The sequence below is a fragment of the Fukomys damarensis genome, unplaced genomic scaffold (assembly GCF_012274545.1).
Source record: "Fukomys damarensis isolate Sample0158 unplaced genomic scaffold, DMR_v1.0_HiC HiC_scaffold_28, whole genome shotgun sequence".
Taxonomy (NCBI): Eukaryota; Metazoa; Chordata; class Mammalia; order Rodentia; family Bathyergidae; genus Fukomys; species Fukomys damarensis.
Window position 1 is genome coordinate 23,782,783 of NW_022900940.1, and position 13,355 is coordinate 23,796,137.

The following is a 13,355-nucleotide window of genomic DNA, read 5'->3' on the forward strand; positions in this document are numbered from 1 at the left end:
GAGCATGATGAATAATAGACATGCAATGAGGAAAACAAAAATCTCTTGCATTTCCATTCTCTTTAGAGTTTAGCTGAAATAAATCCCCATTCTTGTTTGAATTTGGCCTTTGTGGGGCTTTGAAATCAGAAAACAATCCCTGCACACAGAATTGGATATTCGCTAGCTAGCATTTATGAGCAGGAAATGAAAATGAGCAAGCAGCAAATTTGAGTACTGGAAAAGAGAAGAAAAAGTCATTTTTTTTATATCCCTCTGCCCCTTCAAGATGTGTTCTGTCCTGTAGGCATAGTAGAGATTGCTTTGCTTATACTGGCAATAGGATTTCACCACAAGTCACTGAAAAGTCAGATCAAGGTTTTTAGATCCTTGTAATTATGAAGCTGAAAAGCAATTGGAAATATATATTCAGCACCTTCAGAGTGTTTCCTGTGACTTCCTGGTGACACAAAAGGCAGGGACATGGGATTATGGGAGAATTTTTTTTTTATTCAAGTCTTTCATTGTCTTATGAAAGAAATTCTTAGCACCATTATTCAAATAAGTGAATTTGGTTAATTAGCTTCACAAGCAGCACATGGCATTATTCAGGAGATGATTCATTACAATTGTCTTTCCACAGCCAACCCTCACCCTCACCTTCCTGACTAAGAGAGGCAAGCACCTCACTTTAGGATCTGAACTTGAGTCAAAGCTTTTCCTGAGGTAGGTGTTTGGCTGGGAAGACAAGGGTACAATGATCCATATTCAAATGTAAAAAAATTGGTGTTTGAATGGATGTGTATGATTATATATATATATAAAAGGTAGGCTGGGTGTGGTGGCACATGCCTGTAATCCCAGCATTTGGGAGACTGAGGCAGGAGGATCACTGTGAGTTTGAGACCAGCCTGGACTAAGTAGTGAGTTCCAGATCAGTCTCAGCTACATAATGAGACCCTGTTCAAAACAAACAAACAAATGAATAAACAAAAAAGGTAAATGAATCTTAATGATCTTATGGAAGAAAGTGCATTGCTTCAAATGTGGTCTCCTAAGGTCATGTTTTCTGAGGGTCTTCCTCTCCCTCATTCTATTTGCTTCTTTGAGCTCCATTAGCCATGGTTCATGATTTTATCACAGCAAAGCTGAGCATCTGGCCATACACATGTGTAGCGAATACAGTCTCTAATCAGCCCTGGCGATATCACCTAGCTGGGGAGGAAAGCCCGGTAAGACCCTCAGTAGTTGCTCTGTGATTCATCTAGAAGGACACTGTTCTAGAGAAAGAATAGTACTCTAAGCCAGTCCCCTGGCTTTTGGAATAACAAAGTCCAGGAATGTTTGTGCTAGTCAAGTCAAGTCTGTTCTTATTGTCTATAGAGGCAGAACAGGCAATATCAAGCATTTGTGGGAGATCTCATAGTTGGTCTCACAAGCCCTGCAGCTTCAGGACTGCCTTCAAGAACAGCGTCTCAGTTCTGTTTGTCCAGTCATTTCTTGCTCTTCATTCTAATAGTGAAACTTTGGGGAGTGGTTATGGGCTTTGCAGGCAGTCATCTGGGTCTGAATCCTGCTGTGCCCCTTACACTAGCTTTGTGATTCTCAATAAGTAGCTTTTCTGGTTCTCACTTTTCTCTTCAATAAAAATGATTTTCACAAGAATATAAATGACTTAGTTCCTATAACAGGACCTGGCTTCCCTACCCACCGACTCCTCTTCCTTTCCACGTTTTAAATAACAGGCTTCATCCATCTTCGATAAACATGGGAACAATGAGTTAAGAGGCTGATGCTAGTACTTCTTGAGAGGGATGTTGAAACCCTGAGATGGACACTGAAACCTTGAGGTGGGCATTTTTTGTTTTTCTACCGAGCATTCTCCTCTCTTCTCAGAATAAAACACCTCTTTCTTTATTCATTCCGGGGTTGTTGCTACTAGGTTCTGGGGTGCTCAAGTCTCCTCTTAGAGGTGATCCTAGATCCTTTCTGTCCTGGACAAAGAATTGAAGGAAATAAGCATAAACAGTGGCAGGGTTTCAAATTTATTAAAGGAAAGGGAAAAAAGCTGGCTCCACAGAGTGAGTTTAGGCAGAGTAAAAAGGGCGTAAAAGTTAAAAATAAAAATACACCCCACAGTGTAGAGTGGACTATTGTGAAGAGGCACAATAGTGAGCCCTTAATGGTAATCATCTCTTTTTTTAATTTCCCATGTTGGCATCTTATCCAGGTCATCCTATCAAAAACATGCTTGAATTATTGAGAGGAGTCCACGTTCAGGGTTCTGAGAACTGTTCTGACTTCCAAGATGTTGCCACACCTCCTGGGAAGCCAGTTGTATCCACATCCTACCTTCCTGCCTTAGTGTGGTAAAAAAGTAAGTCTCCATATTCTTAGATGGCCCCGTACCACTGACAACAATTAGTTTGTCCAATGGTAGGCACCTACGACAAATTAAGGTCATGCACATGGATTTTCAGTAGGAGCTGAGAAAAAATTCTCACTTAGTGGAGAAACCGAGGCACAGAAGCCTCAGGAAAGTCTGTCACCTACTACGTGGAAATATTCAGTCTTAACTAAGAGAGAATGCAACAATCACAGAAATGAATCAGAAATGAGCTAGAGAAAGTCTGGAAAGATTTTTTAAAAATTATTGGCTGTGTACTTTGTGTCTTTGTTCTTGGTTTTGTTTAGGAGTGAGATCTGGGAAGCCACTGGATCTGAAAACCAAAGCATCTCATTTCTGGGTCAATGAAGAGAGAAGAGCAAGGCAGCTAATCAATTCAGTCTTCATAACCAGTGGGGGGAAAATGGACATTCTGTCATTTTTTTAAAAGAAAGGTTCTCTAGCAATTTAACAGAAGGAGCATGAATGGCTACTCAAAGGAAATGGATAAAATAAGATAACTATGATTTCATTCTGTACTTTTCCCATTAGAAGCTATGACAATAGATGACATTTATTGAATATCAACTGTGCATCAGTAGATTTATGTAACTTTTCATGATGTTGTTTCCCTCATCCCCACAAATGAAAAGGTTGAGATTCTGAAATGCAACGCGATTCTTTGGAGACTGGGGCTGTCTGGCTCCAAAGCACCACTTTTTTACCATGCTGGACGAACAGATTTGGTTAGGGCTAAGCTGGAGGGTGAACAGGCACTGCTGGTTATAATGACATGTCGGAACTGCACTTTCCATGGTAAGGAACTTTCCCAAACCATTCCACAGGAGCTGTCATCTCAGGCTGGCCCATGGCATATGTGCTATTTCATCACTCAGTGCCTCCTTGAACATGCGAAGAGCTTCTCCAGATGTTTTCCAAATCAGGGTGTGTGAAACAGTCCAAGTGTGCATAGGCCACTCAAGGACGACTTGGTGCCGGATTATGAAGGGGATGTTAGAGTATCTGCCAAAGAAGCACAGGTGTGATGATGTTTTCTGAAATGATTTCTCAATAGAGATGAGAACAATTTCATTTGTAGTAGGTTAAAAAATAACAAACTCCTGTAAATTTCTGTTTCAGAATACTTTTATATAGAAATCAGACAGCTGCTAATGTACTTGCTCCTTATGTTATTACTGGTACTATTTCATAACCACTTATTAACAGTTACATTAAGATGCCTCATCCAAAAGGTCTTGTGAGGAAGGCTTGGAAAAGCTGAATACTTATCCATTTCCTGCTTTGGAAACAAGCACAGTAGTTTCTATCACAACAGCAATTCTACACGTGATCTTAGCCAAAAGGCTGAGATGCAATAACAAAAGCAATTCTAGCAATGATTTTTTTCTCAAGATAATTCTTCTCGCTCCACCAACTTCCCCCTGACACAATAACTCAAATTATATGGAATTTATACCTGAAATGCTAGGATTAGTTGCTGAAAGTTAGATGTGTCCGATTCTGTGGCCTGTTTCTCCCACTCACATTCACTCTGAAGTGTTGGGAGGTGAATTTGCTGTTCAGCACATGTTCTTTGTCTCTCTTGCAATTTTTGCTTTGTAATTTTACTGATTTTTATTCTTAGTTTTTTTTTTTTTCCTCCACAACTATGAGCTACTGAATGGCAGAGAAAGCGCTTCCCTTCCTTGCCTCCTTAGTGAGCAAGCCACAGTCTTGAACTGGAAAGAAGCTTAAAGGAATTTCCTTTTCTAAGATCCCAGGGCCTTTCTTCATTACATATTTACCAGACAGCTCTTCTGAGATAGACATATATGATTCTATGCTCCCTCTTATGCAGTTTCTCTACCATGAAAAGTGAACAACTGATGTAATAAGAAAACTTCGAGAAATAATATCAAGAAAATTAAACAGCAAAGTAAAATGATATAGAAAAACCAACAATGTGAAAATTAATGGTCAAAAGGTGCTAAACTGAGAGACTAGCAAGTACGAAGCCCATAATGTGATGTCTCCGAGGCAACGTCTTTCCCAGTGGTGAGGGATGGACACTTCAGAATTAATAGTTGGTCGAAATCCTGCTTTAGGGGGCAACACAAGAGTAAGGAGCAGACTAGGGTCATGGTAACAGGAATCTGATCTTAATTAAAAATATGACAACTCTCATTAATAGTATCCAAAAGAATGCAACAAGTGCACACCAAAAACTATCAATGATATTTATGTATTTAAATTGGTAAAAATGCCTAGTTTTGTATCTATTTCCAATACTCATTAGAAAAGTTTCTTCAACTTGGAAGTAAATAGCAAAACTGAATGAGCAAAAGACAGAAAAAAAAAATCTCAAAGGGCTCTTTGAGGAATAGAATCTATATTACAACATCTCAGAACCAAAATATTAAACTCAGTGCAGCCTCTTCTGTCAGGAAATGTAGCTGCCTGACTCTGAGCCCTGGAGAGGAGGGTTAGTACTGAATTGCACGCAGGCCCACCATCGTGCCTTAGGCACAAATGAAATTTTGAGGTGTAAATTGTTCTGCCTAGAATCAGGGATTTGAAGGTGGAAGGCCTGTATCACAATATTATCCTCTTTTTTCCTCAAATCATCTTAGAAACTTTTTCAAATATACCCCAATCCTTACAGTTTGTGATTTAAGGTCCTTTCTGATGTACCGCTTTCCAGTTAGAAAGTTTCTTCCCTACCCGGTCCAAGTTCAGGGTATGTGAGGAATAGAGTCATGACTGAGGCTGATGAGAGCCAATCATCAGGTTTATACTTAATAAGCTTCTAACATCTGAAACCAATGTGAGATTTCCAAATACCTTGTTTTGAAACAATCCTCTCCAGAGAAATTTGGGACTGCTGAGCCAAGTGCTGTCCCAGGATTGATTCCATAGCTCCAATGCATCTCTGTGAGTGAAACAACCACTGGCTTCCATACTAGTGTACCGAAAGAATTCTTGGCCATGACGATGAGCTCCACACACAAGCAACTGTACCAAGGTGTGCATATTCACATCTCCCCATTTTCCGGAAGCAGAAAATTTACTCAGAAGAGGGTGGTGGGAGAGAGAACAAGTGCATACAGTACATTGCTTTTTGCAGACATTTTTTTAGGAATAAAGAACCTGTCTAGAGAATTCTAACATCAACTTTTTGACCTCTTAATTCCTTGAACAAACAACTGTGAATGTTTAAGGAAGTGATTTTGTTCCCACCTTCATCAAGCTACACCACCTAATGGGCAATTTAGTTTTTACCAAGTGAAAACTCTATAATGGTTGAAAATAGGATATTCATTAAATTAGCCCTGAAACCATATTGCACCATGAGTTAAAGCATTGCTCTGCATTCTACTTTTCTTTTCAAGTTATTCCCAGACACATTGTTTAAGGCAGCTCAAGAGTTGACAGCACAAAAATCATCACAAAAATTTAGCAGCAGTAGTACGAAAAATGTCTCTTACTTGAATAGTATAACCCCTTTATTATTGTTGTTGTTTTTATTATACCGTTGGAGTGAAATCAAAGTCCCTCCAATTAAAACCCCCTGCTATTTTAAGTTGAAATTGAAAGAAATTAAAGTACAAACCCTCCTCTCCAATGCCTTATTCTGTCGAGTTTCAGCCACAGAGAGATACCGAGGTACAAGAGGAATTCTTTTAGCAGCTGGCTCCTGAGGCTCTCATTGAATTGTGTGGTTCTTTAGGGATCCTCCCAATGGAAACAATATAAAATCAAGTCTCACGCTGACTCCATGACAGTTATTTAAACTAGAAAAACATAATTATTATAGCAGTAGAGAGAGTACCACTAGACCTCTCCCTGTCTTTTTGCAAAGTAGCTCTGTCACAGGTTGTCTTTCCTGGGAGGGTGACTCTGAAATGGAGCTCAGTATGGAGGATATTTATTAAAAAGTCTCAGGCATCCACTTACAGAAGGGAGGAAAAGGAAACATGAACGGGTAGAGGAGGAAGTAAAGCTGTGATGTAGGCCCAATGATAAGATCCACAGCAGCTAATATGACCCAGAATTGTTCCGAGTTTGGGGCTGGGATGGCTGGGGATTTCTACTAATACAATCTCCAGTCGCTGGGGGTAGCTTAACTAGAAAACACCATGACTTGGACCAGGTAGCTCTCAACAACACAGGTAATTCCCAAGGGACCCAGCAGCTGTATAAGCCTTCACTGAAGGGGGTTCTGGGTGATGCAACACTTGCCCTGTCTCTCACTTCCCTGCCGTTCCACTTTACTGTAGACTCCGTGTTCCCTGTGGCACATACTCCAAGCTTCTTGGTGTCCTATCTCCCTTGAGTTCTGTGAGGCTTCTACCTGATACCAGGCAACTTCTGGTAAACAGGCATTTAAATTCTTTTCGCGCTGAATGTCTGCCATCCCCGATTTTTGCAATGGGATTAATTTTATTGGCCTCTGAACTCTGCACCTTTTTGTTCTTCAGAACTCTCTCTCTCTCTCTCTCTCTCTCTCTCTCTCTTTTTGTTACCTGGGGATCGAACTCGGGTCTTTAGGCTTGCAAGGCAGGCGGCAGAACCACTGAGCTAAATCCCCAGCCCTTCAGAACTCTTCTGATCTTTATTTTTGCTTCAGTTGGAGAATCCCCTTTAGCAGATTCTTAAAGCGAAGCCCCAAAGAGCTTGATAGCCTTGAAGGACCAAGACCTCTGCCACACACACTTCTCAGGGATCTGTATTTAGAGAAAAAAAATATTTTTGTTGCCTTTATAATTTAGTTAGTCCACTTTGAAGAACTATTTGACAGTATCTACTACATGGAATATAAACATACCCTTTGACCTGGCATTTCCATTCCTGGGTATTCTATTCCTTTGCGTATCTACAGAAATACAAGCCAAATCACATGCACAGGAATAATCATAGCAGCTCTGTAGTAAGAATCCCAAATTAGCCTGGTGTGGTGACGCACGCCTGTAATCCCAGCACTAGGGAGGCTGAGGCAGGAGGATCGCTGTGAGTTCGAGATCAGCCTTGACTACATAGTGAGTTCCAGGTCAGTCTCAACTACATAGTGAGACCCTGTCTCAAAAAAAAAAAGAGCCCCAAATTAAAGACAACCTAAATGCTCATTAACAAGAATATGGATGGATTTTTATTAACAACAAAATATATTGGCCCAGATATTTCTCTTCTAGGTATATCCCCAAAAGAGTTAAAGATATTACAATGATATGTGCATAATCATGTTTACAGAAGCACAATTCATTATAGCTAAATCTTAGACTCAGCCAATATATCCATCAATAGAATGGGCTGAGGATTTAGCTCAGTGGTTCTGCTGCCTGCCTTGTAAGCATGAGGTCCCTAGTTCCATCCCCGGTACCAAAAAAAGAAAAAAAGAAGAATGGGTAAAGAAAATGTATTTACACACAATAAAGTACTACTGTACCATAAAGAAAGATAAATCTGAATCATTTGAAGGAAAATGTTAAGTCAAACAAATGTTAAGCCAAACTAATCAGACACACAAGCTTAAATATCTCGTGGTTTCTCTCATATGTGAAACCCAAATTATAAAGAATAAAATAAAAGATAGAGAACAGGAAGTAGGGTGATAGATTTTCCTTAAATGGGAAAGGGGATCAACAGATGGCAGGAGTGGGGAGGGATGGGAAAGGAAGGGGATGAAAAAGGAACCAAGATGTGTTATGTACACAACATGTAATAACACGTTACAGGTACCACCTCCACACAAGGAAAGTAAACTGCTGAGGGACAATGACTAGAAGCAGGAAGGCAGGAAGTTTCTGAGGCTTTGGCTATGTTTTGACTTTTGATAGAGGGGCTGTTAATATAGGTGCATTCAGCGGGTGAAAATGCAGTAAAATGTATGTACGTTGATGACCGGTGAAGTTTAATGTATGTTATTTTTTACTAAAATTTCACTGAAAATAAGTATAAATACAAAATGTATCTCTACACTTTGAATCACTGGTTTCCAATTAAAAAAAAGCAGTAGAGATCACTCTTTATGCCTCACTATTTTTTAAAGGAGTTACACATGTACCACTGAAGTAATTCATTTCCTTTTACTGTTCCCCTATTCCTTTCTTTGTAGCACACTTAAACTTTTAACACTTAACCATATTTTAAAATTATGATCGTTCTTTTCCTCTTCTTACCCATAAAGTTAGCATTGTCTTCTGCATCTGAAAGCTTTCTTTACTCTTTTTATTTAAGGCTCATATGAATGCGTTTCTAACATACTATTCTCAATTTATTTTCTTTCTCAAAATGTTGGTAGAGATTTAAGATGCTCAGATTTGGCTAAACCACATTCACACACTGTTCAATGAAATCCTGTGTTTTTTCACCTCTGTGTGTAAGGCAATCTCACTCAAGAGGAATCTCCAATCCATTAACCTCTGACATAGGACTAGACTTATTCTACCATTGTCTTGTTGTGTTCCCCGCCTTTTCTTTAAGGTGATTATATACCCCTAATTTCCCCAGAAAGATAATCTTGAATTAATCCCATTGTCCTGATGAAATTACATGTCAAGTGTTGAAAATTGGTCTCCCCCCCAGAAAAAAAGAAATATGTCCCCTGAGAACCTCAAAATGTGGCCTCATTGGGAATAAAGATATTTACAGATAAGGTTAAGGTAATACTCTCAAGAGAAAATCAACTTGGATTAGGATGGAATGTTCTATAGCTTCAAGAATGGCTGTCTTTACAGAAGCTAGAAAGGGAAAAGTCATACAGACACAGAGAGGGACATGGGAAAAGGGAGGCAGAATTTGGAGTGCTGCAACTAGAATTCAAGAAAGAGAAAGGATTTCCAGTATGTACCAAACGCTAGGAAGAGGCAAGGGAGAGTTCTTCTCTAGAGTCTGCCGAGAGGCTGTTGCCATGCTGACACCTTACCCTGCTGATTCATCATAGTTTTAGCCTCCAGAGCTTCAGAAGTTAGGGGACTTGAAAAGTGCAGGGGTAGGAATCAGGGATATAGTCTCACAATCTCTCCATTGTTCTGCATGTATTTCAACACAAGGTGAGAAGAATTTGGGGTTGCCTATCTCATGATAACTATATGTGTCGAAATAACATTTCCAGAGATAAAGATCTTCTGGTTTATGACACTGGTTGAAGTGATCAACTCAAATAGTGTAAATCTAGTTAGCCTACTAAAAGACTTGTAAACAGATGTTCAGCCTTGTGTGATACATAAGCTTCACCTGAAACTAAGTCTGCTTTCCCCCCGAAATACTGAATTTGATTGGTCCTTGAATCCTTTTTTCCTTTTCTCTCCACCTGCACTCACTCCTCACTCATCTTGTGGTTTGAGTTCCCATCAATATACTGATGACCCTCAAATTAGTATTTCCCCCAGCAAGCTTTCTCATGCACCCCAGAACCACATGTTTAACTCTACATGGTACTTCAACATAATCTTCTAATAAACTTCACAGACTCAACATTCAAAACTAGACTTCTGGATTTCCTCTACAAATCCTACCTTAGGTTATTAAATTGAGTCTATTCATCTGGGTTTTCAGGGAAAAACCTTAGAGTTACCCTTGATTTTTTTTCTCTTCTTTCATCCTCATCTATGTCCTAGTGGTCTAGAAATCCCATTGACTTTCATTTAAAATGTATCCCAGAACTGACCTTCCCTCATTGCTTTCACATAAGTGAGGCTGGTCTGAAGCACCATCTTTTTCATCTGGAATAAGTGTAGTTACCTCCTAACTGGTCACCGTGCTTCCATTCTGGATTATAGAGCCCACTATTACACAGAACACAAAAACAATTCCACAAATTTAAGTCAGATAATGAAGCCCTTGAATAATTCCCTACCTCTCAGGAAACATCTCTGAAATTGTAACAAAGCCCTATTCTTCTCCTGCTTATTCCTTAACTGTTCATGACTCTTTTGTTTGCTCACTCTTTCCCAACTACCCTCACCTTAACGCCTTACTTCTCCTTGAAAAAGGTATTTTGTAAAAAGGCTGTTTCCTGTGCCTGGAATTCTGCTCCACTGCTTTCAGACATGTATGACTCATTACATATTCCTTCGGGTTTTTCTTTTAATTATTTTATTAATGTGTTCTATTCTAAACCAAGACACTTTTATATTGGAAACCTTCCTCCAAACTCTTGGATTCCAAATCTTTCTTCTCTTCCTCTATTTTTTATTCACTGATATACTCTGGAAATATATAGCAGTGCCTTGAACATGGTAGGTCTTCACTGGATATTTGTACATTTGAATGAACGTTGGAGTAATCCCTGCCTAAGACAACCTGCACCCATCAAAACAGTTCAGGGTGATTTGTAGAGGCCCCTTTCTCCCGAGCCTATGCCTGTTACAAAAAGAGCTGCAGTCACCATAAAAGCTGCTACAAATTGCCAAGATGCAAAACCAGAGAGGCATGACTTTATGAAACACTGAAGATTAAAGTCTAATCTTCCTTCCCCGATTGAACCAATAACATTCTTGTCTCCAAGGCTTCCCTGGAATATTTCAATCTCTGAATCTCAGCGCTTTCAACTATCAAGTTTGCCAGTTGATTTGCTAATTGGGAATTTTATGAATTCATAAATAACATTTTTCTAGTCCTTCTAAGCTCATAAATGAGGAATAGATAAATGGATTAATCAGATGGTAATCAAAATATTAACTTTATTTATGGTAGAGGAGCATGAGGCTGGGATCGATGGCCATAATCAGCTTTCCGGATGCTTTCTCCATTTCTTTTTATTTGCTCATTAATAAATCTACCACAACTCTGAGTCAGTTCAGGACATAAGAGTCCTGGGTTCTGAAGAAAGAAGTTTTATGTCCTGGTATATGAGGAGGGAGAGTGGTTGAAAATGATGACAAATTTTATTTACAGCCAGCTGCAGTCTGATGGTAATTACAAGTCAAGAATAAACCCCTCAAAATTAAAGTTTCCTTACTTTCTCAGATGGCCATAGGATAACATTTCATTAAATATGAGATATGTGTGCATTCTCTGTGGTCTTGATTTTTCAAAAAATCTTTCATGTAGTCTTCGAAAGGGAAAAAGAGAAAGATAAAACTCCCATCATTTCTATTGATTATTTTCTCACTCTCATTCTCTTCTTTTCCTTTTTATTCCCTTCTCCCTTTGCACTCTTTTTTTTTTTTTTTTTTTTTTTTAACCAGGGATTGAACTCAGGTCCCTGTGCTTGCAAGGCAAGCAGTGGAACCACTGAGCTAAATCCCTGGCCCTGCACTCTTTTTCTACGATTTAAAAAGGAGGCTAAAATGTAGTGCTGCTTGAATTTCTCTCTTTTGTTTTAATCTATTCTTCCCTCCTTTCCCCTCTCTGTTTGAATGTTGGGTAGCTTTTTGTTTATTCAACACCTCATAGACCCAGATATTTTAAAACTGTTGAAAAGAAATGTATTCTTATTTCTCATGGGTCATGGACCAGCTATTGCTTTACTGTGGAACAATTTAAACCCAACATCTCTTATAATTTTATTGCCTTGCCTTGAACTTCACAGTTGTCAGTTACCTAACAAAGTAGGAGAGAGAGAGAGAAAAAAAGAGGAGATTTAGTCAGTGGCACTCTGCTATTTCAGAATGATACACGTTATTTCAGTAGGATTTAATAAATATTGGTTGGGTACCTACTTCATGATGGATAGTAGGTAAAATTTTGGGATATACCTTTGAACAACACAGAAAAAATTCCCTAACCTCATGTGGCTCTCTATACCTACAGTTCTTTAAGAAACATTAACTGCAACCCTGTTGGGGAGAGATAGTATTACTGTCAGTCTTTAGATGAGGAAAGCATTGTGGAAATATGTTTTAGTTGAAATGTGTGGGACTTTCAGTCATCATCTGTGTCCTCTGTGCTTTACAACATGCTCACTCCTGGAAGAAGCAGAGTGAGGGGGTGGATAGATGGCTCTCATGAAACATTCCTTCTATGTGTGTGATTTACAAATGACATCTCACAACTGCATTGTTAGTGATACTATCAGCACCTATTTATTGTGTTTATTCTTGGCATAGTACTGTGCTAAGGGCTTCTCTTGTATTCCTTGGCAAAACAATGGGTTAGGTAACAGTGATATTTCTCATGTTAGAGGTAAAGCTTAAAGAGGACAAAAAGTTATTCAGTGTATCACAGACAACAAATGGCACATATCTAAATGAAAGCCAGGCCTGTCCTGACTCAGAGCCTATGTTCTAAAGCTCAGCTGTACTCTGGCGTCCACAACTCACTCCTTTCGAGATCAGTGGAGACAGGGGAGTGAACAACTAGCCGGATAACAAAAAGCAAGATGTGCTGTTCTCTCCTTACCCACTGGAGGAAGCCAAGATCCTGTCTGAAGGACAGCGATCAAGGATTTGGGCTCAGCTTGCTCATATGTGAGAATCATAGCAGCAGGAGAACAGTGCTGTTCTTCCCTCCCTCCCGAGTCTGTGGCATTATCCACAGGCTGCCTTAGAGCCCATGAGTCTGTGCTGTCTTACTGGTAGTCAGCTGTCTCAGGAAATTTAATAGGCCGTGTAAGTATCGAAATAACTAACGCCCTGAGCCAATTGTAAATGAGAAAAGTCATGATTAGATTAATTGCTTTAGACCCATTAGTTCTTGGCATAATATACACAGAAATAATATTTATTAACAAATATTTTACCTCGCTGATTTACAGAAGCTGAGAAAACATTTGACATATTTATGAATGAACAGTTCCTTCTTGTCAATTATTAATAAGCATCTATTGAATTCTATAGATGATGGTTAGTAAACACTTCATTTTCTCCTACAAAGTTCCCCATTTCTTATTTCCTTCCTTGTCAACTGAGCTGGTCACTCAGATGAAAACTGAAAACTTTGAGTTGTAACTTTTCCTTCTACTTTAAGCCTTGTATGTAATCATCAAGGCCTGTCTGTTCTACCCCTGAAACATTTCAGAATCTTTGGTTCCTCATTCACACTGTCTTTG